Source organism: Haemaphysalis longicornis, unplaced genomic scaffold (assembly GCF_048455015.1).
Source record: "Haemaphysalis longicornis isolate Haplotype H1 unplaced genomic scaffold, Haemaphysalis longicornis Haplotype H1 scaffold_5, whole genome shotgun sequence".
NCBI classification, from domain to species: domain Eukaryota; kingdom Metazoa; phylum Arthropoda; class Arachnida; order Ixodida; family Ixodidae; genus Haemaphysalis; species Haemaphysalis longicornis.
Genome location: NW_027526385.1, coordinates 56,196,730 through 56,214,660, shown reverse-complemented (window position 1 = coordinate 56,214,660; position 17,931 = coordinate 56,196,730). Strand labels below are relative to the sequence as shown.

The following is a 17,931-nucleotide window of genomic DNA, read 5'->3' as shown; positions in this document are numbered from 1 at the left end:
CGGATGTGACGTCACGTTTGCTCGCAGCGTTCCCGCGCGGTATGTTTACATTTTTCCGAGTGCTGCCTACACGGCGTACGTGCCGTAGCGATTCAAGTAGTCGCGTTCGACTTACGCGGTCAACGCAAGAATTCATAAACTGGCGATGGCTGTCGCCCTGTCAGTCGTCGTTCAACAGCTCCAGCGTCTTCTGGCACAACAGCTTTGCAGTTATCTGTTACCATCGGCCGGTTACCAGTTACCATCGGCCGACCAGGTGAGTGTTTTTTGGCGGGTTTGCAATCAGTTCGCATATCTCCTACTGCAAAGCGTGCTTTCTGCTTGCAGCAGTTATATTAGCGACGTTTACGAAATTGTTAACGGCGCGTTCTCACCGTCTTGCATTATTGTTGCTGTTTATGCTGCTCTGTTCGCGTCTGTCGGCGATCGCAAGCTGTTGGCGGTTTGTTGCACGGCGCGGGAACCCGTCTCGCCCGTGGCGCTTCTTTGTCTCTTCTTCAATGTGGCGTCATTAACATCGCTTGTTATCCTTGGGCTAACCTATCTTAATGTTGTAACGAAAATGAACTTGCTGTGCGAACTGAGCGTGACAGAACGCTGTTGGCAAGGTTTTCGTGGGCGCGTGTGGTTCGTGAGGGCGTTGTAACACGCTGCTTTGGCCTCTTGCACCTCTTTCCTGCATCTAGTACTCTTGCTTGCCAGGAGTGCCTGCCAAGGGATGGTTGCTTCGTTATGTGTTTTCATATTTAATAGTGAACCACTCAGCGTTCTATAACTGATGCAAATGCAGGCGGAACGACCCCGATAACAACGCAGGGCAGGGGCAGTGCTTGTGTGGTCTTCTCTGTCGTTTGCCCTTCTTTTCAGTCGTCGTAGATTATTTACTGTTGCGTGAACGTTGTTTGATTCTTCACGTTTCATTTTTCTCTTGCAGCATCTCCTGACTGCAGTCACGGTGCCCCTAGCCTGCGTGCAGCACTCATCCTGCCATTCTAGTGGGAACTGATGTTCGCAGGCCACTTGTCACGACCTAACGGGTTCCCGCCCTTGCCTGGCTTATAATTGATGGTATACTTCAGATACACTGCTGCGTTCTCTCTGCATACATTTAAAGCGAGTGTTTACACTAACACAGCTGTGGATAGCCATGAAGACAGCAGCGTGTGTACTGGAAATGCCAGTGAAAACAAAACCAAACGATCTACAGATCTATGCCAGCTTGAACATTACAAATCTTTCAGCGAGTGTCAAAGCAATGGACAGCTGGGGATATCTCGTGCGCTAAATTGTGTTCTTCTTTCTGTTTGTTTTCTATTTGCTGGTATAAATTTACGAATTGATAGTATGAGTAAAGTAGACAGACAACAAAGTGATTGCGTTGCTCTTAGAAATGCCTTACACGAAATAAAACTGCTTCCTGCGAGTTCGCACTGCTCAGTGCGGGGAAAAAAGGTTCCGTATAACAAATAATTTGGTACACCCAAACCCATCTGTGATGAACATATGTCATGCATGGATTATTTAAGGGCATGTTCTTAGCTTTGGCAAAACAAGAAAGTGACCTCTTTCTTGTGCAGAAAACTAGTTTAGTTGTAATTTTGGCTCTTATCTGTCCAGTGTCAACAGGAATAGTAGCCTTGATGTGCGACTTTGCGGACACTTTCCTGTCACCTTCCTTCAATGTCACCACAGTGGTGGTGAAGACTCCTGGGCAGTCGAAATCGCATGATGACAGGCAGTTATATTCTACCACGAGAAGCACCCTCCACAAGCCATGAGGCCTTGCTCTGTTTTCAGCTGGGGCTCCTTTCGTTGCCAAGTGCCTTGGTCTTTTGGGGTAAAGCTCCCAAAACAGGGTGGTCTTGTCCCTGTTGGAATTGTCACGTTGATCATACTTTTCACCCACAGCTTTCCAGTTCATTTCACTTTTCTAACCCAATTCTAATGTTATTAGTGTAGGGAAATCTGGTGTCCAGCAGCTTGCGTTTCAAAGGGAATAGATGTAGCAACTACATCAAGCACTAGCTGATTCTGATGCTTAGTGGACTTTGCTGTGAGCCGTCCAAAGCACCACAAGGGGAAGCAGTGCTGGTCTTATGTAGTGTACTACTTTGGAGCTGCAAAATTACAATGCACCTTTTATTACAATGCACCTTTTTTACCTCAATTTTTTATGCTGCAGTGGAAATCATGCGAATACATGTTTGTAAATGTCCATTCCACCAACAAATTCACGGCATGCCTTGACAGTAGGCGCAGTTTTATGCATCTAGATAATCACCTGTACCCATTTATCACAGGCCTGCAATTTGCACATGGTCGGATTTAAGCACCCTAAATGTGGCAAGTGTAACCGACCGTTACACACAATCTTGAAAACTCTACCTTATCAACGCGAAAGCAATAAGTGGCCCATTGACTAAGAAGCCACTATCCGCTGTCTGTACTAGCACAACAGCTCCTAAACCGGCCGGCAGTGCAAAGAGTGGATTGAGTTCAAAACTTTGGGAAGAGTTCAAACCACATGGGAATCAAACCCAGGACATCCCTAGTGCTAGTCCAGCACCACATCCTTGACACCACTATAGCTCAGTGGGTCTAGCTGACTAAAGGTGGACCCAGGGAGCGCATTATGACCTTAAACTGAAAAAAAGTCCACAGGTACAAGCAACCCGACATACAATGAGTTTTAAATTTCTTGGCAATTCATTAGGCCAGCACATAGCCGTAACATCCCCACTCAGGTGAATTGGCCAGTCACGATGATAGCTGCTGTCAGAAGCTCATGGCTGTTTCACCAATTCCCGTTTGTCTTAAAACAATGCTGCTTAAATTACACACTGGCCAACTGCACCTCGAGTATATTTTACGCTCCTAGCATTCTGCAGTAGCCTTGTTTAGTGTTAAAGAACTACGTATTTGATCACATGTGAAGACTGCGATTTCTGTTAGAGCATTTTGTGCTTTCAACCTGAATTGGTTGACGCTCGTCAATTGAACACTGGCTGCAAACTTTTATTGTGGTGTAATTAACATAAAACCTGGATAGAGTAAAAATACTGAAGAGTAAATTATGCTAGGCTTATACATTGCACAGCGTAGCTGTAAACATCAAAATTCAACTTTTTAGGTTTCACGAGGAAAAGCTCAGCATAACTTGGGCCAGCTATGAAGGGTAACTGCAGTGTAGGGCTATAGGTTAAGTCAGGCCACCTATAAATCTTTGACATGCTTCGAAATCTTGGCACACAGGCATTTTTTTGGTTCTACCTAAACCAATGCTTTGGACTTTGGTGAAATGTTTTGTACGGGTTAAACTGCACAATGCAATTGCAAATAAGAATTGAACAAATGTCTGTTGTGTCCATTCGAGAATCCAGTGCTTGCCTAATATCGAAAATTGCATCCAGCAATCGATTCAAGAAATGTACTTGTATGTCCAAGAGACAAGCTCAAATAAAAAGTTACCCTACTTCAACTGCATTCCTTGCATATTTATTTATTTGAAAATATTTAGCATGAAAACAACAGAATGGTACCAACAGGCAGTGCTGTCACTTTTCGTGCTCTCTCTCTCGTGCTGTGTTGTTTTTCCAGTTTATTAATTTTAAAAATATGCCACATTTGCCATTTTAGTTGGTTTTATTTGTTTTGATGTTATGCTGTGTTGCCAACGAAACTTTGTAAATGTCTTCCTAAGAAAAAAATAAGAATACCTAGCATATGTAAGTGTATGCTTCTTGATGGATAGCAACTCTCACTATATGAAAGTGAAGCCAAGAAAACACCAAAGTCATCACAAACACTGAAGAATGTTTATTGACATGGCATCACATCACTTGCTGGACAAGCAACAAGGCACCATAATGCTGCTCACACAAGAGTGCGAAGTATGCGCCGTGGCTAAAACCACTTGATAAAAATACAAGCAGGCGCTTATCTGCCCCAAGGTGACCCTGAATGAAAATGTGACATGCGCAACACTGGAAATCAACAAAAGTTATTGGGTCAGGCATAAGTGAAAATTGCGGGCAAAAGTCGAGGGCACTTTCATGTGTTGGATGACGAGACTGCTGGCACAAGACAGGAAGGATCGAAGGGTGCTAACTCAGTATTGTATGGTTACAAATACGTGCAGATTGCTACTCACTGGACCAAAAGTGCTTGAAGACCCTGATTTTAAAGCAAAACTTTCTATGTCTCACCAGTGGAATATGCCATGCCAAAAAGGCATTACAGAAAAGCCAACTTTCTCTGACAATGATAATGATCGTGGGTAAAGAAGTGCAGAAAAAAAAAACGCTTCCTGCAGTCAGAAACAAATCAGGACCCTCGCGGTGTGAAACCAACATCTATTCCGTGACACCATTAGTTTGAATCTGGATAGCGGTGCATCGAGATGCAAAATTAGACAAAAATGGTGCACCTCACATTCTAATGACGACGACAGTTTGAACGCGAAGCTTTCGTCGAGCAAAATCAAGCGGCGAAGTTTCAAAGCCACTGCAATCAAAAGTCCAAACAGCATGCAAGTAAGTGATAGCTGAAACAGGCAACGTCCAAGCTCAGATGACAATCTAGCAAGAAATCCCTCGCGAGAAAACTGAGTTAAACTGAAAGACAATTTCTCCTAGACACCCTTCCCACTAACTTACAACCAAATTCCTTAAATGATCTCTTGCGTCCCTCCTACCCACCTAATTTAGCGGAGGCAGTGTGGGACACACTCCTGCATTTCATATACCGACCCACTATTTTTCCCTTGCTATTTCCCACTCATACCCGTCGTGAACTTTAACTAATCGCTACTTCTAAGGGGGTCTGATGCACTAGCAAGAGGCCCCGGGTGTTTTTTTTTAACAGTTCAAGAAACGTTAAAAAAAAAGCCATTATTGTCGTAAGACAAAAGCGTGCACGTTTTTTTTCCTTGCAATTAATTACAGCAACTAATGAACACATGACAGAACAAGTAACAGAGAGCAATGATGAAACTGACAACCACAGATTTGCACATAACTGTGGAGAGGAACTCTCTGGATAGGAGACTGAGCAATAGAAGAGCACAGCAGCTGCGGCTGAACCTTCCCACGCAGCTGAACAGAGACGAAGAATACGGCAAATGGACAAAATTAAGGGTTGGGAGTCTTAGTAGCCACTGTACTTTCTTATCAACCAGGCGTGTGGCTGGATGGTATAGATGAACAGCAACGTGGGAGCTAGAGGACTGCTTGCTGGCGACACTACTACCACCCAGTAGTCTGTACTCCACAGTACACAGTAGGAGGAAACAAACTGGAAGTGGGACTGCGAATTGCCATGACGTTACAAATGAAATAAGTGCTGCGTGGCTGTCACAAGTCAAGGTCAATCACCCTTAAGGGGAGGTGCCAAAACCCCTTAGAGAGAGGATGAAGACATGACATTTGAATCTAGTGGCTAAAAATGAACCATTCATGTAGCACCCCACCGTAAAAGGGGATTGATCTTCACTCATTTCCTGAAATAAAGTTTAAAAGCAGTTCATCCAGGGCAGTTGCCACCAGCACCTTAGAGTAGTATGGTGGAAACACACCACAATCTTTGCTTTTGGGAGGTCTTTTACCGGGCTGTCTACCAAAAAACTCAAATTCGTTTTTTCTAAGTGGGCACCTGGTCTTAAAAAAAAAAAAACATGATTTTTACAGTTAGGACGATAAAAATTGGGTGATGCATGTGGTTTTTCATTGAAATTGTAGATATGAAGTTTGTTTCTGTGTAAAACAACTACATTAAACTTTATTTGGCTTTTATGTTTGATTTTTTGACAGCCTTTGTAAAAAAACTGCTTGAGGGATGCAGCTGAACAAGGTACCGGTGAACTGTGCACAAATCAAGGACTGACTGCCATAAGACTAACATTATCATTATATATGGTCTGTAGCAGAAGTGACAGCTGTTTGAAGTTTGGGCCTGGACGGCAACACCAGTTTTCCTGGTTCCCATTTTCTAGGCCCAAACTTCACATGGCTGTAACTTCTGCTACAGACCAGATAGAATGATAATGCTAGTATTATTGCACTCCTTGACTTGCGCACAGTTAACTGGTACTTTATTCAGCTGCGCCCCCCCAGCAGTTCTTTTATAAAGGCTGTCGTAAAATCAAACATAAAAATCCAAATAAATGTGAATAGAGTCGTATTACACAGAAACAAATTTCATATCTACAGTTTCAATGAAAAACCACATGCATCCCCCGATTCTTATCATCATAACTGTAAAAATAAAGTTTTTGATCAGAAACTGATGTTCCTTTCTAACTCGAAGCTTTCTGGCCAGCTCCGGCCTCGAAGGTCAGCTGCGCCTGATCAAAAGGACTGTCAACGCGGCTTGAGCTCAAGGCATCCTGGAATGAGGACACCTCTCTGAAGCATTTTGCGCATTTAATTAAAGTTTATTCTCGCTCTCTCTCTTGCGGCTTGAATCAAAGTCCAAAATCTAAACTGCTTCGACCGTATCAGAAGGGCGCAGTCTGACAGACAATGGTTTCATAATGCAAGGGACACTGGTTCCATTATGACCATGGAAAGCGTTTTTTCTTGAGGTGCATGTGCTTTTGCTTATCATCCTCATCGCTTTGTGAAAATCACTGTGTAAAGTTAGCTTTCCTGCAGTGCATTATGTAGCCACATTGAATGCAATCAGTGAGGTCCTGAAAGCTTCACTTTAACAACAGGAGTTACGTGCTCGTCAAGACCCTCGTCTCACAGCAAACTTCTCTTCACCAGCAGGCACAGGCTAGAGCCCAGTCAGCAGGTGCTGCAAAGACATGATGAGAGTATTTTAGGCACGAACCTCAAGATGGAAAGGAGGCGGAGCAAAGAGGAAGAAAAATGCATCAGGAGGAGACTGCAAGCTCTGGGATGAGCAAGCTAGGTGTGGTGCTGTCAGGACCATAGGCGTGCGCACAGGGGGGGCAGGGGGGGCGGCCGCCCCCCCTAATATTCTGGAGGGGGGCGCCAAATTTGCCCCATGCCTTAACTCAATTGAACCTGTCACGTAGGGTTATGAGTCGACCACGCGTGTGCTTTCACGACCATGGCAGCCGAAGAACCCTCATGTTACCCTCCAAAAGCTGTTTACATTCAGCCCCGGAAAGGCGGGGACCAAAAGCAGGTCGCTGTGAGAAACACGTTCTCACTTAATTTTCATATTTGCAGCTACTTTTCCTCGCAAATAATGTGCCTAGTACTGAGCAAAATAGCCGCGTAAAAAGAATTTAAAAAGAACATACAATATTACCTTCTTAAATTCTTACGAACTTCAAAAGCTAGCGTTCGAGCGGTACGCACGGGTACCACGTTGCAGTTTACAAAAGACAGATGTGTCATATGTTTCTGTGCTTTAGGGAGAATGGAAGTTTTTTCAGCAGCGTGTTGTGAAATTGATGCCGCATCCGCCCTGGGACCTGCCCCCTTTGCCGATGGTACACATGAAAGTAAAAACTTCTGCCCAGAAATATTTTGTAGGTGTTGCAATTCCATTTCATTGAAATAAAAATTTTATAACAATTCCTCGTCTTTCCACTGCGTTTCGACCGCTAAGGCTTCAGTGGGAGGAGGTCGGGAGTTCCCGGGGGGGGGGGGCGCTCAGGTAAGACCCCCCCCCCCCCCAATCGAGAACCCTGCGCACGCCTATGGTCAGGACACTGATGTCGCAACCCAAGCCTGGGAACAAGCGGAGCCAATAGCGCAGTTGTTCCAGCCTCCTCTGGAACAGTGATTCAGCTGATACGCCAACAGTGACACGCCAATTTATAGTTATATTCTATATTTATATTAAATGAAGCCAGTGCACGTGATGCCATCTCCCGAGTTGTGCCATGCTTGCACCGCTCACCCCCTTGCTGGTAGCCATGTGCTCGTACCGTGGTCAACCTCAAGTCTTCACCCCTTTCCTTTGAAATCCTTTGTGTGCACGCACAACTCACCACATGCTGTCGAAAAAGAAGGAATAAAAACGTGCATCACTAGAAAGCATAGCTGCTACCCCAGCAACAAGTGGAGGGGGCACCCTTTTGTTTGTTTTGCCCGAGACGAGTGTCCAGAATGGCGGATTACCAGCCCGCGCATGTGCAGATTGCTAATAGAAAAAGGTCCATTACCGCAATCTCATGGAGTCCGACGTATCACAGACGCTGCGGCACATACATGGCGGCGCACACACAGGGTCGCCCACTTGTAGGCCACACCAGTGAATACAACCTATGAAGTGCTATACCCACCACCGATATAGCATTATCTAGCTGCAGTCAGCAACACTTTTTTATGTTTACACGTACTTTCAAGCGTTCGGAGGGTCAAAATGGTTGCTTGTCACTGCTTCTGACCGATCATCCATGGGTCGATCCCACCAATCTGGCTGCCACAAATCACAGTAATAACGCGGAAGTCTTCAATTGTGGGCCGGACTGACACACACGATTCGCGCCAGGGCTGTCAAACTGGCGTGGCAACTTTCTGATCGCGGCGTTAACACGCCACAGTGGTTCGAACACTTGCCCAGTATGAAGGTAGCTATTTCTGTCGTCGTTGGTTTGTCGCATAATGCATGCTTTACTGATGTTTAAGTGCAAGACCTGGCAAGCTTCTCTAGCTCACCCAGAATTTCTCGATACGCAACTCTGAGCTGACGTGTGAGCACGTCTGTTTGTCGTGTGGTTCCTTGTTAATGAGCCAGACCATGCAACTGAACGGTGCGAATGCAGATTTGATGCTTTCAGCGCATTTCACTCCTTTCTTCGATCAACAAGAGAGAAACTGTCAGTAATGCTCATAGAAAGACGGGGCGAGTCAGAAATGCTGCTTGGACACTTTCTAGTACCATATAAATAGTGTACTTAATCTTACCGAGAGCCAAAGCATCATTTTAGGTTGTAGTGAAGCAGACCAGAAAACACCCCTGCCCTTTTTCTTGTCCTTTCTCTTTGAAGCACTCCTTTGTTTATGTATTGAAAACAAATTTGTGCAGCGGCACACTTCATTAGTTATTTGTGTATATGGCTAATTTTTTACATTTTAACATTTATATGTTCTCATTGTAGTATGATACTAATCTTGATCAGTGCATTTTTGAAGCAGAGGTGGTTTTCTTCAGGTGGCAGTTCCTTTTCTCTACAAAAAAGGGCTTGCTGTAAACAGGATCAAACAACAAAAAAGGAAATCTGTTTTAGGTAAGGAGGAAAAAGGTTCACGTCAATTTCACGTTATTCAGCTCGGTGACCTACAATCCGACACTATCCATTTCCCAACCATTGGCACGCCTCAAGGTGCAGTATTATCCCCACTCCTATTTAACATTGCCCTAATCCACCTTCCCAGTAAGCTCGCCGCGATCCCTTGCTTACTCCACAGCATATACACCGATAATATTACGCTGTGGACCACCAGAGGCAGCGACTTTCAAATCGAGGAGGTTCTCTAACAGGGAGCTGACTTAGTTACCGCCGCCGCGCAAGTTGGGCTTGGATGCTCACCTGAAAAATCTGAGCTTTTAATCCACCCCGCCAAATCAACCGGCAACCCGGCCCAGACACCCACCATTGAGGTCCGCATTGATGGTAGGGATGTTCGCCAAGTGGAAGTCCTGAAAATACTTGGGCTCTGCATACAGCGCAATTTCGCAAACATTAAGTACCTAGCACAGCTGAATTCTCAGGTGAATCAGACGATCGCCCTCATCCGCAGGATTGCTGCCCGCAACAAGGGGCTCAAAGAAACGGAGCGTATCCGGCTGATACAGGCATTTGGGCTCTGCCTTCTCACTTACTCCCTCCCGTATCTCTTGCCCTCGCGTACCGAACTCTCTAAAGTCAACTGCCTCATTCGAAAGACCTAAAAAACGGCGCTACAAATCCCTCAGAGCACTACCACTGCCAGACTCGAGAAACTCGGCATTTACAATACTGCGGAGGAACTCATTGAAGCCCACCTTATCGGTCAGCTAAATAGGCTCTCATCCACCCCCACCGGTCACACTCTCCTTGTTACTCTTAACCTTAAAGCCCCTATCCTCTGTGATGACAGGCTCCCGGTACCAGCCGACATTCATGGCTCCCTCACTATCCACCCTTTACCGCGCAATATCACCCTGTTTTCAACAAGCAGCCTAGGGAACTACGAGCACAAGCACTTACAGAGAAATACCCCGTCCACCCCACTACGGTTTACGTGGACGCAGCTTGCTATCGATGGCAGGATGCATACGCTGTCGCAGTAGTAATCAACCATCCCAACACTCCTCCTCTTAAATCCCTAACAGACCGCACCAACTGACCACTGAGGCGGAAGAGGCGGCAATAGATGATCGGTAAAAAGTGCAAATGCTCATGGGTGCATTGTCAGCTCCCGCGGAGTTCTGTTACTTCCGGTTCGAGAGCTCTCCTGGCCTCCCATATGCCGACGGCTTTCACGCGCGCTTGTGCTTGTTGTTTATCTGTTTCCACTGAAAAAAAAAAACCGCTCATGCATCGCACATTCAATGTGTAACAACAATGAATTCTACTAGGGGCTTCTCTGAAAGGTTAGCACTCTGTGACAAATAAACAACACGCACACACGCGCGTGAAAGCCGCCGGCGTACGGGAGGCCAGGCGAGATCTCGAACCGAAAGTGGCTGGAGCAGACAACGTACCCATGAGCCTTTGCACTTTTTACCGGTCACCTATCGCGCTAGCCCTTACACATAGGCCGCCCCCTATCACTATCATCTCGGATTCGAAAACGGCCATTCGAAATTACGCCAGAGGCATGATCTCGCCCCTGGCGCTCAAAATTCTCCTCAAAAATCCTCCTACCATACAAATAAAGCTGATCTGGACTCCAGACCACATGGGCGTGGGGGGAAATGAGGCAGCACATAGGGCCGCTCGAGAGCATACCGTCCAAGCAGGCCCTAGCCTCGAACCCTTTCACGGAGCCCTATCAGCTTGGGACAGTCTCTTGACCTTCCAAGACATTACGGCACATTACCGCCTCTCACGCCGCCAGCTCCCCCCCGCACACCCGGATTTATCCAACAGGGAAGAACGGCTATGGCGACTGGTGCAAACCCATACCCTCCCATGTCGCTACCACCTGCACCGTATTTATCCTTCCGTCTACCCCTCCACCAACTGCACGGCCTGTGGAGCAGTGGAAACACTGGACCATCTTCTTTGGAACTGTCCCCACAACCCCTATCCTCTCTTAGCAGACGGTGGGCACTGGGCTGAGGCACTGGGCAGCTTCGACCTGTCTACCCAGCGGGTGGTGACGGCGAGGGCTGCTGCGGACACCGGTACGCCGGTCACCACGTCCCCTAAGGGGCCTTTAAAGGCTCAATAAAATCTTTGTCCTCCTCCTCCCATGGTGCGGTCACATGCGGTTTTGCACAGATGGCATCTGGCCCCATTTTGTCTGACTGGCAATGAAAACTGCCTGCTTCAAAATAACTAAGACATTTTTTAGCCACATTTATATTCAGGCAGAAAGTGCTGTGCAGCCATTGCATGTAATGTTGCCTAGTATGAAAAATTGTGCTCAATAGGTTTCTGAGGAAAGCTGGTTTTGAGAATTGCATTGTGCCATAGGACAAAACAAAATTAACTATAAATGAAAAACAACACAACAAAAGTCCTGAGTTTTGCCATGCATATTTTTGTGCTCCTTTTCTATCATGTTTACAACCAACATGACCATACTGTTAATTACATTGCACCTTTGGTCTCATAGGTCACCCAGAAAGGAAAACAACTGAAGTCGATTAAGTAGTGTAAGGAAAATTCACTTTATATTGTAAAACAACAACAGTATTAATGTATTCTTGAAAGCGTAAGAAACAACAGCCTCGCCTGGACCTTTTGCAAATGTGAAATAGTTTCTTCTTGTCTTCTTTTTATTTTATGGTGAAGGAATGGGGCTGCTTCTTTTCCTGCAGCTTGTTAAGTTGGCCAATTTTTATGTGATCAGGTATCTAAGCATTCAGGAGTAGACGTGTCCTGATCAGGTATATCTTGAGTCCAACTGAGTAAAGCGTATTCTGATTTTTATCATGCTAAGGGTCATATTCCGAATGCTCCCCATGAGCACAAACGAGTTGCAGTGAATGAATGAAGATAGCACGGAATTCTTTTATCAACACGTAAATGCCTAAGACTAGTTCACATACTTGAGCAAATCACAAGCACGGCATAAACTTAATGCGGTTGCCCAGCAGTTGGGCAACACGCCACACTATTTAAACTAAATGCATATGCTACTCGATAGTTTCCCTCCAGCTTAGAGACTGCCTTTTCCATGTATTTTCTAGTTCATAAATATACCATAGAATGCTTGGCTGCAGCAGCTCTCATAAATTACAAAAGGACAAGAATAAGATGGGCATTGCTTCCACAGATGATCCCTTTGTATCATTCCTGACATGAAATAGCCAAGTGAATCTTTGGACCTTGGTAACAAACTGTTTCAAAGCACAGTGCAAACCGTGATGAACAAACAGCATTGCGTCAGGTGCATAGCCTGCGACACTGTGCAGCTGAAAAAAATATCTTTGTCTTTCTGCTTCATTTTCCTGTGTCTACATATGCAAAGTGCCTTTATTAACAATAAAAGCAGGGCGGTAGGAGGGGTGTAAAACGTTTAAAGAGCTTACGGCAAAATAATGCGACACGCTTTTTTTAAACATTATGTATGAGCTGCCTCACGTAAGAGGCATTTCTTACAACATTCTTAGCCCTGTATGGCTTTCTCACACAGCTTAGATGTCGTGCGAAAAAGGCAACTTAGTCTAATAGCTCAAGGCGAGGTAGGTGCATCTTCTCCCGTTTGCACTCAAGAGTTTACATGAGAAGGCATTAAAGGGAAGCTGAAGCGCTTTCCAAAAAAATTGAGTTAGATTAACAGTTATATAGTTTCTTGCGCGCTGATTCCGAATATCACATTGAAATTTATCGTACATGAGTCCAAGTGGCATTTATCTTGCAAAAAGCGCGGCCCCGTTTGAAAGACGCGCGCTTTTCGTCGTTTGACGCCCCTGATTGGTTGCGCCCGTCATGACGTCAAAGGAGGACACCCTTCGGCCGCGCGGGTTGTCGGAAGCATTGCGAACGATCGCACGGTTGCCTTTGCGGCAATTCAGCTTGCAGTTTAATTTTCGCACATGACTGGAAGTTTGTTTTATAATTTCCCGTGCTGTTGGTTCAATTATCTTGGAGCTTAAATTTGCTTCACACGACAGAGAACCCCAAAGCAGTGACTGTGACGTCGACTAGTGGGTTCCATCAAAATATTTTTGAATTAGGCAACCAGCATAGGGGGATTTTATACCTTATGTTAATATTAGGTACTGCCTTAACTGTTTCTTATTATACACAAAACCATTTATACCGAAGATTAATGGCCATTTTATAAACAATCTACCAGCGAAAAGCACGTACGTGCACTGCGCGAAAAAATAGCGTTCATGCGCTGTAAACGTATATGCGAGACACATCTTGCCGGTACACGCATAAACCAACAAACAGACTCTGCTTCCGCATTTCCTTTGTTCGTTGTCGCCCACCCCAGCCCCGTTACTCATCCCCGTACACAGACCCACATGCGCGCGCCATTTCGGCAGCGGCGCTACGGCGCCTCCGCGATTGCTAGCTGCACTTCGATGAGTGGCGTCTATACTGCTTCACATGCATTTATTCTGAAAACACTGCAGCATACTAGTGCCTGCTCTGCATTATTGGCTGTAGTAGGGCTTGATTTTCGCCTGTGCTTTGCGCAATCTGCTACAATATTACGGCCACCTCGTTTTAATTAACAGACCAGTCGGACAAGGCAGTTACGTTGTAGTTGCGTTACTTTGGGTAACAATCACCAAACGTTTGTGATAATAAATCGTTGGCCTGTTTCAGCATTTCTAGATTTAAGCATTTACCTTGCTAGTCGGACAGAGGCCGTAATTTTTCGGCCTCTTCGCTCCTAATTTTTTTTAGTATCATCATTATATATATCACCGACTATCACTGGAGCACACTTGAGGTTCAGTGACAACAAGTGCTTTTCAGGTTATAATATGCAGCCACACGGAATCTTGGGCAAAAAATTAGGCCCCCGCAGTCAACACAAATTATGGCACGGTGGTGGTTCGGAGTGGTGTTTTTTTTTTAATTCCAGACAAACATCACCTTATCGTGACATGTATACTTGCAAAATAAGTAATCTGTGTCTTGGTTCTTTTACTTTGTAGGAATACTGTTTAGCTCTTAGCCGGGAGAGAACTTCTATCAGGATTGGCCCCTTGTTTTAGTTTCGCCAAAAAAATTGTTTTTTTGAAAACTGTCCTGATCCCATAGGGAAAGAAAACCGACGCGTTTAACGAAACAAGTATTTCCTGAACAAATGTGACTTGGTTTCTGGAATGGAACGAAACATCCCCGGCCAAAGTACAGCAGTATTCCCCATCCTTCCTAAATCTAGAATCTAGTGTGAACATTCACGTCCGTCGCATAAAAAAAAACCGCATTGGAGCGGTTTACAAAGTATTTAACGTAGTGTAGTATATTCTCTGTCATCAAGCACAGCCACCTCGGCTGTCGCTTCCGTACGTTATCAAGCATCCCGGCGTGGCATTATTCTGCTTAGGAATACGGCATGATAACGTATGCCTCGTTTGGCGTTCGTGCATACTTTTTGAACACAAAAATTGTACAAATGAGTGCTATCAACTACAACAACAAGTATCATTCACAAGGAAACACGGCGAAAAGAGCATGGCCGAGGCGGCCGATCCGGCCGGAAGTCCAGGTATGACGTTTTTCATCCGGTTTTCGCCCGCGCTCTTCGGTCTTCCGGCATCGCGCGGCGAGATGGGGGCGGGGCATCGGACCACTTTTGTTTGCTCATTGCGCCGCTTCTATTGCATGTATTGCGAAAATATTTCGTACACATGAATTATTCAATGTGTACTTGCTGCTAGTCAACTTTTCTTTTAATTCTAAAACCGCTTCACCTTCCCTTTAAGTAATTGCATCATAATCGAGTAAATTGAGGTCACTTCGCACTATGAGGCACAGGGCAGTGTGGTAGACCTCTCACTCAAGGATCTTTAGCGTAAACCAAGACATTGTGTACAGAAGGTTATTTTTTTTTGGCTTTATAAATTCAATGCAGCCCCGGCAGCCAAGAATAGAACCCAAGACATTGTACATCCCTGCAGCCATAGGAAACCATGTGAGATCTGAGCAATCTGGCACCTGAGAAATCTCATTACGATGAATAAAGCTACCGTGCGATATTACTTAGTGTTTACAAAAACCAAGGATAGACAGCATAGGGGCACTAGATACATCCTTGCTTACACAAAACTCAAAAGTAAAATTTAAAAATATATATATATATGACGCGGCCATCCGAGGCACGGTATATCTATGATGTTGACTAACACCATGTACTGTGCCCTGGCCGACGACGTAATTTATGTTCCTGCCTCCACTGGAAGCTGGAAAGCACTGTAAACGGCCCTGCGGTCAGCCATAACCCATTACACGCCCAAGACTACAGTGCAAACTTTGTCGTGACGGAAACCACGTACGGTGCTGTTTGCACGAAGGTCACGCCAGCCCACCTCATAGATTGTGCTACGTCGGTAGTGCATATAACAATTTCTGGTGGGACTTCACTAGGTGGTACATATAGCATCATCCATAAATTTTCAACAGTAAAAAAATGAAGGTAGTAATTAAGCAGTGCATGAGCTATCCCTACCTCTTCATTGTTTCACTAGCTACTGAAAGACTTGTATTTGAAAATGTCAGGCTGGAATGGATGCATAGACCAGGTTGGTTTTTTGACATCGGCATAAATAACTAAACTTGATTTCTAGTACACACACTGCTGTCTTCATGGCTATCAACTACCGTGTTACTGTAAACCCTCGCTTGAAATGTACACGGAGTGAGAACGCACTGGTGGATCTAAAGTATACCATCAAATAGAAGCCAGGAAAAGTCGGGACCCCGTTTGGTTGTGACAAGTGGCCTGCACTAGAATGGCAGTTCCCACTAGAATGGCAGGATGAGTGCTGCAGGCAGGCTAGGGGCACCGTGACTGCAGTCAGGAGATGCTGCAAGAGAAATAAATGGAACATGAGGAATGAAGCACCGTTGAGGCAGCAGTAAATAAACAATCTAGGATGGCTAAAAAAAGGGCAAACGAAAGCGAAGACCACACAAGCAGTGCTCTTGCCCGCCCTGCGTTATCCGGGTCGTTCCCGCTGAATTTCCATCGGTTATTGAACGCCGATTGATGAGATGAAAACACATAACGACGTAAGCATTCCTTGGCAGGCACTCCTGACAGCAAAAGTGCTGGATGCAGCAACGAGTGCAACAGGCTAAAGTAGCGTGTTACAACGCCCTCACGAACCACACGCACACACGAAAACCTTGCCAACAGGGACCTGTCACGCTCCTAACTTCACCAACAGATCGTACAGCAAGTTCATTTTCGTTACAATATTAAGATCGGTTAGCACAAGGCACGTTGTCTAGAAAAAGCGTCGAGGAAAACAAGTGATGTTAATGACGCCACATTAAAGATACATGGGCGAGACGGGTTTGCAATGCGAGCGAGTTTCCGCGCCGTGCAAAAAACCGTCAACAGCTCGCGATCGCCGACAGACGCGAACGAGCAGCATAAACAGCGACAATAATGCAAGACGGGGAGAACGCGCCGTTAAGAATTTCGTAAACGTCGCTAATATAACTGCCGCGAGCAGAAAGCAAGCTTTGCAGTAGGAGATATGCGAACTGATTGCAAACCCGCCAAAAAACACTCACCTGGTCGGCCGATGGTGGACAGTTGAACGCCCACAGATAACTGCAAAGCTGTAGTGCCAGAAGACGCTAGAGCTGTTGAACGACGACTGACAGGGCGACAACCATCGCCAGTTTATGAATTCTTCCGTCGACCGCATAAGTCGAACGCGACTACTTGAATGGCTACGGCACGTACGCCGTGTAGGCAGCACTCGGAAAAATGTAAACATACCGCGCGGGAACGCTGCGAGCAAACGTGACGTCACATCCGCCTAGCGATGCTCCTCACCCGCCCAGAAGGTTGGTTAATTCCTCTCCTGAAGGGCAGGTCTCGTCTATAAGCCCCCATGCTGATGTCGCTGGCAATAGGTTCTGAACCGCTTTTTGCCCGAGCCTTCGCTACCATTTATATTTATCTTGTATTAACTCTATGGGCGAGAGACACCGCAAGACACATGCAGGTTCTTATTAGACTAACTAAAGTGTGTGCAAGGCGATTGCTGTGCGCCTGCTATACTTTGAGCCTTTGCTTTTGCATTTTAATAGAGTAGAGTTTACTCATATTTGACTTCACATTCTGCCTCTATCTATGATCAAATAATTGGAAAAACGGTTTCTTAGATGCATGACCAGATTACCTGAATTTTACTTTCGGTAATGACATATTTGAAATGTTCAAATTGCAAATCGCAGATGTACTTGTGTTGTAGTGAAGTGTGCCTTTCATGGACATGGTGCTTGGCAGCGAAGGGCTGGCAAGATATACATGACAGCTTGAAATTTACATTTACATAAGACATTTTGTGCTTTTTTTTCCCACCCCCACATAATCCAATAATCATATATGATTGTGCAGAAGCTATGAAATGCATAGCTACAGTTGAGCAGAAAAATCAATGATGCTTCAGTACTTATGGGGCAATAGAAATGCGTGCGTCGAGCCTTTCAAAAAGCATTTATTACCTCGACAGCTTGACTCCAAGCACCCAATCTATGGTGTTGAAACAGCCTCGGGCTTTTCAGAATTGCTTGATGCCACAGGAATCACATTCAGGCAATTTGTTAAAAAAAAAAAAAACACCTGGAGATACTCGCAGAGATTTCCACTT

At 45.4% G+C, this 17,931-nt stretch overlaps 2 long non-coding RNA genes across 3 annotated transcripts; one reads left to right on the top strand and one right to left on the bottom strand.

Moving 5' to 3' along the window:
- Positions 1-26: 26 nt before the first annotated feature.
- LOC144138232 (uncharacterized) lies at positions 27-3,483 on the top strand. The gene is made up of 2 exons (XR_013315840.1): positions 27-256; positions 935-3,483. It is a non-coding gene; the product is annotated as an uncharacterized LOC144138232 (long non-coding RNA).
- A 1,009-nt stretch (positions 3,484-4,492) lies between these two features.
- LOC144138231 (uncharacterized) lies at positions 4,493-16,971 on the bottom strand. 2 transcript variants are annotated; one of them, XR_013315837.1, is made up of 3 exons: positions 16,844-16,971; positions 15,991-16,128; positions 4,493-6,795 (listed from the first exon to the last, which is right to left on the bottom strand). It is a non-coding gene; the product is annotated as an uncharacterized LOC144138231 (long non-coding RNA). The 2 variants fall into 2 exon arrangements; XR_013315838.1 differs by lacking the exon at positions 4,493-6,795 and adding an exon at positions 7,807-7,972.
- Between the last annotated feature and the right edge of the window lie 960 nt (positions 16,972-17,931).